Raw genomic sequence first — 10,197 nt, forward strand, 5'->3', positions numbered from 1 at the left:
TGTCCTCAGTTGCCAGCCCTTTCCACGTGCGCCTCCGTACCTCTGCACTTTACTTCCGCATTTCCTCTGAGTCTCAGTGTGCTTTTCTCTTTCCTTCTAGTTGTAGAATTTCCACTCAGCCAGCCTTCCTGTGGTTCTGGATGATGTCCGTTTTGTCTTTTAGTTTTATTTTTGAAGTGGTTGTGCGAGGCAGCAATTTCAGGTGTTTACCTATGCCGCCATCTTGGTTTCTCCTCTAGGACTCTTTTAAGAGAGAAGAACTTAGAAGATTTTAAAAATCTCTTTTAGGTAGGTTTAAGCTTTGCTATGAGTGATAGAAAATCCAACACAACAGTAGCTTAAACTAATTGAAGTTTATTTCTCCCGTAAATATTGGGTGTCCTGAACTGGTATGGCAGTCTGGAGTCATCGGGTACCCAGACCCCGTACTTGGTGCCATCTATCTTCAATGTGAAGTGTCTACCCAATAGTTCAAAAATGGCTGCTGGAGCTCCAGCCATTGCGTTCACATTCATCCAGCAGGAAAAATGAAGGTGGAGGAGTATAAATCTTTCTCTTTAAGGGCTCTGCCCAGAAATCACACTTGCTATGGCATTTGCCATACCCTCTTACTTTTCTTTGGCCAGGACTTAGTCAATTGGCCATAATTGGCAAGGGAGGTTGGTAATGTAGTCTTTATTTCTTATAGCCACCTGCCCAGCCAAGGACCAAGGAGAGAAAGTGGCAGTCTCTGCTACACCCTGCTAAGGTAACCTCAAAACTTCCACTAGAGAAGAGTTATAAAAAGAAAGTATCCAGATGGGGTGTGTACAGAAAGAGCTTGCTGCCCGGAGGTTCTCCTTCTGTTACGAGTTGTCATACTTATTTGGCTTACCCTGCCAGAGGGCACAGAAATTCCCCTTTGAAATTTAGACTCAGGAAACACAACACCCCCTTTCCATTTTTGTCCCTCCTATGAATGGGATCTTCCGGCATTTTCAAAGATCTTTATTGCATATTCAGGTGTAAAAAGAAGAAATAAACAAAGAGAATGCCCAATGCTCAGAAAATTACAACTTAATAGGTTTGTATCTTAAGGTAACTGCTTTCCCTCCCGAAAAGGCAGGCATAAATATGCAGTAATCATGCCTGTCTTTGTTCCTTTTAGCTGCTGTCAGGTCTCCATGTAGAGGAGAATAGCTTTCGTTTTTCCTGGAACAAGGTGCAATATCATTTCCAAACTCTACCATTCCACAGGGCTCACCCATTTGGCTTTTGCTGAGGGGCAGGCCTTGTTAGATCACTTCTGGTGACTAACTGGTAAGACTCTTCCTCTCTTTGCAGGCTGTATTTGCCCCGTAGGCTCATGGGGCACCTGGACTTTCTCCACACTCCTGGAGATCTTTTCATATCAGCCCCCTTGGATCTAATGCACCCTTTTTGACAGTTGCATAGATATTCTATGGTGTGGCTAACTTCAATTTATTTAACCAGACACTGATTGCTGAATGCTTTAAGAATAAATGTTCTCATAGCAGAATTGCTTTTCAATTGATTGTACTTTTTTTTTGTACAGGGGAACAGCCTGGATTCAGAGGGGCGGGGGTGTAATCGGAAGAGAAAGAGAAGCTATTGGGTTCATGGGCTGGGAAGACCATCTTCCCCCACTTCACAGTGTTTTTAAGGGTGGCCTCATCTTTTAAGCTTAAACTAGACGGGTTCAATACATTATGGATAAGAAGTGAAGTCTTCTAAACCTGTTGGAGGCTGAGACCAGGTCCTTGGGGTCAGAGAAAAGAACAGAACTATGAACTTGAAGACTGGGTCCACTGGTACGGCAGGTGGGCTGGCCCGCAAACTTCTAAAGTTCATGCCTCAAAGCAAAACCACCTTGGCCCCTAACACTCAAGCTGGTTGATACAAAAAGCAGAGGTGGATGACAGCAAAGATGAATGCTCCAGCAATCAATGATGCCAAGAACAAATGCCCACTCAGTTTCTCTACTGCACTTCCCAACCCCATTGTGACTGTTCTCAAGTAGCACCAGCCTGGACAGTTTGTAAAGTGAGCACTCTTCCATGTTTTTAGGGACCCCAGCCTCCCAGATATGTTTGCCTTTCCTCTCCCCCCACTCCACCATTGGCCTTTCCTGCCCAATGAGCATTCTTTTACTATCAAAATGTGCTCTCAAAAAAGATAGAAAAACAAAAACACATTGATATTACAATGGAAACTGCCAATAACTGTATGAAATGATATTAGGTAGGGAGGGAAATTGGGAAGGTGTGTATGTATTCACACACATGTATTCATTAAAATTTTTATTTCAGAAACACACAGTAGAGAGAAAGGTGTAATGAACCCACCCAAATCCATCAGCTTCAACATTTATCAACAATCTGCCATTTTTGCTTCCGTCTATTCTCTCCTCCAGCATATTTCCCCCCTCCTCCTCTCCCCCACCCCGGGTTACTCTACATTATTTCAAATGTTGTCATTTGAATCACACACACGGGAAGGGAAGGTCTATTTAATGGGAAGTTCAGTGGGGCAGTGTGTTGAGTAGGAACGGGGTGCGGAGTCAGGATGCCGCAGGAAAGAAGTCCGGGGTTGCTCAGGACGCCTGCACCAATGCAGACGACTAGCGGCGGGACATACCGTGCTCCTCCCTCTCTCTTGCTGTCTCTGCTTTCAGCCAAAGGAATGAAACTCTTACTTTAAAATTTGAGGCCCTTAACAGCCGGTGGGAGAGAACATTCTAGAGGGAAGAGGCTTTTTCATGCCCCAATCACCTCTGGTAGGCAATCGCCTGTTCCTCCACCTTCCACTGTGCATCCATGTGCAACTCCCTGACGTGGTTTGAGCAGATGGGCAGTGAATGTCAGGCAGAACACAGCCGAGCTGCCAGTGATGGTGTCTGTGGAGGGCAGCGAAGCCAGGCGAGGCCTCAGGTGACCGCCTGCACACCAAGGGGCTGGAGGAGCAGCAGAGCTTGTCATTTGGAGAGGCAGTGGGCTTCAGGCTCCTGCTGGAGGATCAGCAGCTCTTGGGGTTACCCAAACTCCACTCTCCGCTCAAAATGAAGGTGTTGTGGAGACAGAAGGATATGCCAGTCATGCCCTTTGATTCGCTACTTTTCCCAGCAGCAGTTTTGTCTCCTAAACTTCTCTGCCAAACCAGTAGGTCCCAAGGACAGCTCTTTTTTTTTTCAGGTAGGAGAAGCTAAGAGGTGGCTCCCCATGTGAGTGGTGTGGGACGTGGGTGATGCGGAGTGGTGTGTGAGTGGTGTGTGATGGTGTGAGTGGTGTGGGACGTGGGTGATGGGGAGTGGTGTGTGATGGGGAGTGGTGTGTGATGAGGGTGGTGTGGAGCAGGGAAGGTGGCTGAGGGTGTGTGGAGCGGGGCTGATCCGGCAGTGCCTTTGGCATGCTGCCATCACTGCCTCTGTGGTAGGCTCTAGAAGTTTGCAGTGTTAGTTGTTGACTATTTGAGGAACTGGTGTTTTGGGGGTAGATTTCACAGCACTGGTTAGACCAAAAGATGTGTGATTTCTTAGATTCCCTGCTGAACCTGACATGATGGCAGGAGCCCAGAGGTCCTGCTCCTGTGTCGGTTGCTCCCTCAGGAGGGTTCGCAGGCTGCACAAATCAGCCCTGGGCTCACATGGATTCTGCTGTCGCGTGTGTACCACCCACAGAATGGTAAGGGCTTTAGGGAGGAATCTGAATGTTGATGGTGAGACTGGCAGTTGGCCGGCCACGGCCACATGACCTGGTTCAAATCTGGTGAATTTCTTTCAGTGCGAGGGAACTCATGAGGACTATCAGCTCTGGCTGGAGCTAAACAATCAACAAGCCCTCTACTGCATTCAGCATTTTCTAAAAGGGGTTCTGCTGAGCACTGGCTCAGTAGAAATGAGGTGCACAGAGGATGTTCAGGTGGGATAGAGCTAAGGGGGGGATGGAAGATTTCACTGGGCAGTAAGTTGGGAAACTGTGTTGAACAGGTCTGTTTGCTGCAGGACTTCTCAGGGCATTTGTTACTTACCAAGTGACTTTCCAAGAAAGAGCTATAATAGGCTGAGTTCCTACTATTTGTTTGGCTATAGACCCCTTGTGGCAAGTGTTTTCCCAAATACATTTTGGGAAATAGAGTTTTTCTTGAATGAAGATTCATTCTGCTGACTTTTAAAGTCATCAAGACCAAAAGGCTCAAAGTCTAAGCATCTCTCAAGTATCTTTTAATTTGTATCTCCCCCACTTTCATTTGGCTCATATTTAAGCAGGAGTAAATTGATCTTTATATCATTACAGGCTCCTCCCAATAGGGTTTGACATTTTAATTGATTTTATATTTCTTATTTTATTTTTATTTAAAGATTTTTAAAATTGATCTTTAGAGAAAGAGAGAGGGAGAGGGAGAGAGAGAGAGAAAAGCACTGATGTCAGAGTATTGATTTTATATTTCTTATTTTATTTTTAAAATTGATCTTTAGAGAAAGAGAGAGAGAGAGGGAGAGAGAGAGAGAAAAGCACTGATGTCAGAGCAAAACATTGGTTGGCTGTCCCCCTAACCTGGGTATGTTCCCTGACCAGGAATTGAACCAGCAAACCTTTGGTGCCATGGGATGACGCCCAACCAACTGAGCCACAGTGGCATCTATTTTTTTTAAAAAAAATATTTATTGACTTGAGAGAGAGAGGAAGGGAGAGAGAGAGAGAGATATTTTTTGTTGTTCCATGTATTTATGCATTCATTGGCTGATTCCTGCATGTGCTCTGACCAGGAATTGAACCTACAATCATGGCACATTGGGACAATGCTCCAGTGAATTGAGCTATCTGGCCAGGGTTTTCCTTTCTATTTTATTAAAAATAAAGGCCTGGTGCACCACATTTGTGCACTGGGGATGGGGTGGGGGTGTCCCTCAGATCAGCTTGCATCTTCTCGCAGTCTGGGACTCCTCAGGGAATGTCTGCCTGCTGTGGAGGCAGGAGAGGCTCCCACCACTGCCACTGTGCTCACCAGCTATGAGCCCGGCTTCTGGCTGAGCGGTGCTCTCCCTGTGGGAGCGCACTGACCATCAGGGGGCAGCTCCTGCATTGAGCTGGTGGTCAGTGCCCCCTGGTGGTCATTGCGTGTCATAGCGACCGGTTGTTCTGCCATTTGGTCAATTTGCATATTAGCCTTTTATTATATAGGATAGAAAAAACCCCCACTTTGCATCTATGTAACTCCCCTTGGGAGCCTAAATACATTCTTACTCTTTCAACAACTCTGAAAAGCAGCCCCGTTTTATATATGTGGATAGTGAGGTTCAGAGAGGTTTAGTCACTGGTTCGAGGTCTCATAACTGTAACAGTGATGTGGATTAGGGTTTGTCTAGCTCTGAAGCCTGTGTTCTTTCCTCTCAGGTGAAGCAGGGGCAGGTTTTCCTTATTTCATCTGTCTTGCCCACATGAATATAAAAACTTTCCCTGAGGTGGGGACTTGGTCTGGTTTGTTCACGCCTGAGCCAGCTCTAGCACATAGTAGGCACTCTGTACATATTCAATGAAGGAATGAAGAGACGTCTTACACGTCTCTTCTGGGCCCCCAGGGAGGTAAGTTTGAGAAAGTGCAGCTGAAAACACAGCCTTGGTGAGGCCAAATGAAATAATAAGGTCAGGGTTGTTCTGGGGGACAGAGAAAAAGAAGTTAGCTCTTTGGCAGTACTCGAGTGTTGTTTCTGAATCCTAACTTTAGTTAAATTTAAAGCAAAGGAAGGAATATTAACCATGCATGCCCAGGGAAGTACCAATTAAAACAGTACAGAAGGGTGTGGATGACATTAAACCCCCCTGCGCCTCCATTGCTGGTCTTGGTCCTCACTTGACTTTTTTGGGGGGTTGTTTTGTCTGTAACTCAGATACTGTGCTTACATTCCTATTTTTTGATTCATCAACTTGAAGCAGAAGCTATTGACTTCCCACGATGAAAGATGAAGCCTGTATCTTCCCCTAATTTCTTCCTGCCAAGTTTTGTTGTATTTTTATTCTTCTATTTATTTCCTCTATGATTTAAAATACGGTGCTTAGACTGTCGTCCCTTGATTTATGAACTTCATCAATACCTCTTGTTTCTCCACCACGTAACATAAGAAAATTGGTTTCACATTTTCTCCTTCCTGCTCCTCCGCCCAGTATTGGTCAGTGCTAACTTTACTTTTACTTTGTCAAAAGGTTAGAACATGTATATTTCATACTGTAACCATAATTAGTCCTTTCTTGCTTTGTTTATATATAAACAATTGAAAATCAATACACAGCATTAGCAATATTGTGATATTGTAAATATTACTCACCATAGAGTCATGGATCTGTAGAGGAGATGTCATCCTATGTGACTAAATCATGGCTGCTCAAAGGAAGTTGGTCCAAGCTTCAAGGTCAAATGGATTCCTTATGTATTCTATCAATTCTTCAAAATAATAATAATAATTCATTTTTATTTATTTCATATCTGGAACATGGCTCTCATCCTGGAATTTTTTAAAAATTAAATCTTTATTATTGAAAGTATTACATATGCCCCCTTTTTCTTCATTAACCCCTTCTAGCTCACCCCCATCCCCCGCACCAGTCCTTCACCACCCTATTGTCTATGTCCACGGGTTATGCACATATGCATACCAGGTCTTTGGTTGATCTCTTCCTACCCACCCACCTTCTTCCGCCTTCCCTCTGAGATTCCACAGTCTGTTCTATGCTTCTATGTCTCTGGATCTATTTTGTTTATCAGTTTATGTTGTTCATTATATTCCACAAATGAGTGAGATCATGTGATACTTGTCTTTCTCTGATCGGCTTATTTCACTTAGCATAATGCTCTCCAGTTTCATTCGTGCTGTTGCTCATTGTCTTTTAAATTTGCATCTCTCTGATGGTCAGTGACTGAGCATTTTTTCACATGTCTCTTGGTCATCTGTATATCCCCTTTGGCAAAGTATCTATTTAGGTCCTTGGCCCATTTTAAAAATTAGATTGTTTGTCTTCTTTTTGTTAAGTTGTATGAGTTCCTTATATATTTTTGATATTAACCCATTATCAGATGTATCATTGCCAAATATACATTGGCTTTCTTCTCCCATACACTGGGCTCCCTTTTCATTTTGTTGATGGTTTCTTTTGCTGTGCAGAAGCTTTTTATTTTGATGTAGTCCCATTTGTTTATTTTCTTCTAGTTTCCTTTGCCCTAGGAGATATTGCTATAAGAGGTGTCTGAGGTTTCTTCTAGGATTTTAATGGTTTGCCGACTTACATTTAAGTGTTTTATCCATTTTGAGTTTATTCTTGTGTATGGGGTAAGTTGGAATTTCAAAATGCACGTGTCTCTTGTTGACTGAGGTAACACATACTTTCTTCACCATATTACTTAGAATGTCTAATTTCAACTTCTTAATCACTCTGTTTGTAGAATGGCCAATTTAGACCAGACTTCTTTCTAACTGTCTCATCCTGAGCTTTGCTAGTGCATTCCTGAGTTAGTTCCACTGTTTGCTGGATCTCATGCATTTTTTCTTAGGTTTGAGAGACTGAATACACAAATGAACAATGGCCAGATGATATTAAAAAAAAACACAAATCAAACTCTGATCCACAGTCTTCAGCAACGAACCCAGCAGAGCAACCCATTATCTATGGTAACCAGCCCAGGAAGCCAAACAATAACCTGTGTAACAATAGTCCCCAAACAGCCAGGACTAGATTAACATCTGACAGTTTCCCTAAATTTTGTCCCTATTTACAATTTAGGACCAACCAGAGAAAGCCCAATATGCTCCTCCAACCAATCACATAGGATGCCCACCTCTAGTTAGCTTGCCTGCAGCTTCCCCAGGCCAACAGCCTCCAATCAATGTGGAATTATCTTGCTCAGTACTTGGGGGGTCTTTCAGAAATAAAGACCTCAGAAAAATTTATTAGAGTCTTTTCTCCCTTCCTTTTTCTTGGTTCTTTCTCTCTCTGGACTTCTATGAGATGGATTCTCTCACATTATATCTATCTCTTTGTCTTTTTGCTTTCTATGTTGTAGTATATTCTTATATTTCTATTTCAACAATTATACTTTCATAGCAGCTTATTCTTTTAAAAATATTTATTGTTGAGAGTATTACAGATGTGCCTCTTTCCCCCCCCCTATTTGCCCCCTCCACCCAGTTCCTGCCCTGCCCCAGGCCTTCACCACCCTATTGTCTGTGTCTATAGGTAATGCATATATGCATATAAGATCTTTGGTTAATCTCTTCCCGCCCCTCCCTCCCCACTTCCCTCTAAGATTGGTCAGTCTGTTCCATGTTTCCATGCCTCTGATTCTATTTTATTTATCAGTTTATTTACTTCATTAGATTTCTTGTTTATTTTGATTTTTAGATTCAATTGTTGATAAATATATATTTATTGCCATTTTATTGTTTATATTTTTGATTTCTTCTTCTTCTTCTTCTTCTTCTTCTTCTTCTTCTTCTTCTTCTTCTTCTTCTTCTTCTTCTTCTCCTTCAACATTTCATGTAATACTGGTTTTGTGGTGATGAACTCCTTTAGCTTTATCTTTGGAGTAATCTTGGTTGTAGGTCTTCTGGAATTGGTAGAGTGGCCTTGTGTAGTAGGTATCCTGTAGGGGCCAGTGGCTCAGCCTCTTGTCACTTGAGCTGGGCACTAGGTGTACCCCTGTGTGGGCTGTGTGCACAGTCTGGTTGTAGTTGAGCCTTGATTGCTGTTGGTGTTACTGGGAGGAACTGACCTCTATGGCTGTGAGGACCAGCTGCGGCTACAGTGGAAGAGCTGCTGTGCAGGAGACACCCCTATGGGGCAGGACTTGTTTCAGTGGGGCTTTGGTGCTCACTGAGTCTGTCCCTTGAGTCACTTATGTCACTTATGGATGTGTAGAGTTGTAATCTGATATGGTCTGAAGCTGTCCACAGGGTGCACTGGCTCTGGGACTTCCTAGGAGGTGCAAAGTCAGCCACTGCCTGAAGCCACCAGGCAGAGGCTACCGAGAGGACTGCAGATGGTTGCTACTTGTATAGGGATGGGAAGTTCCCAGGGGAGGCCAAGCTGTGAAGCAAGGCAGGCTGGTGCTACAGATCTTGGGCCTTTTATTGATGGGTATGAGACATGCTGACACCAGCTGTTGCTTGTTTGAGCAATTTTAGCAAAGTTTGAAGCCTGAGCTAGGACAGGCCATTCATATGGAAAATCCACTGCAAAAAGCTTGGGTGGGGTTGCAAATTGGATGGGGCAGAGTCTCAGGGATTCACCAAGGCCACCCTGATGGAAACTCAAATATGACTGCCAGTCAGTTCTGAGACAGGGAAGGTAAGCACAGGTACAATGACCCCTCAAGCACTCCTGTCTGTGAGAAACCCAGCTCTGAGTTCTGCCCTGATGCCAGACAGTTCAGATCTTCCCATGTGCCCTGGGTTCCCCTGATGCCTCTGCCTGGCCTTGGAGCTCAGAGGAAGTGGGACCATGTAAGTCCATGCACCGGCCCTTTAAGAGGAGCCCTCTGGGTCTCCAGCAGCCTCAGTGTCACTCAGCCACAATCCATGCTCATTTTTACAGCCTAAAGTTATGAGGATTTCTCTTCCCAGCTCTGGAACCCTGGGCTGGGGGTCTGGTGTGGGGCTCAGACCCCTTGCTCCTCATGGGAGGTTTTAGAAATCTCCCTCCCGATTAAAAAGAAAAACACCACATGTGGGTGTCAGACCAGCCCGTTCTGAGCCTCTGCCCCTCCTACCAGTCTCAAATGTGCTTTCTTCTTTACTTCTCTAGTTGTAGGACTGCCATTCAGTCAGCTTTCAGGTGGTTCTGAATGATGGTTGTTCTGTATTTTAGTTGTAATTTTGATGTGGTTTTGGGAGACGGTGAATACAGGCATTTACCTACACCACCATCTTGGTTCTCCTAGCAGCCTATTGTTTGTGGCTGCAGTTTCTTCTCAAATATCGTTGGAGTTACTCAATGGAAGTCTTTGAGTTCTGTGTATTTCCTCTATTCTGTTTCTTCAGGGGCCTGCATGTTTGTTCCTTGGTGTTCTCCTTGCAGCGGTTCTCAACCTGTGGGTTACGATCAATGAAAATACATCCCGCATATCAGATATTTACATTATGATTCATAACAGTAGCAAAATTACAGTTATGAAGTAGCAACAAAAATAATTTTATGGTTGGGGGTCACC

This window comes from Myotis brandtii, unplaced genomic scaffold (assembly GCF_000412655.1).
Source record: "Myotis brandtii unplaced genomic scaffold, ASM41265v1 scaffold105, whole genome shotgun sequence".
NCBI classification, from domain to species: domain Eukaryota; kingdom Metazoa; phylum Chordata; class Mammalia; order Chiroptera; family Vespertilionidae; genus Myotis; species Myotis brandtii.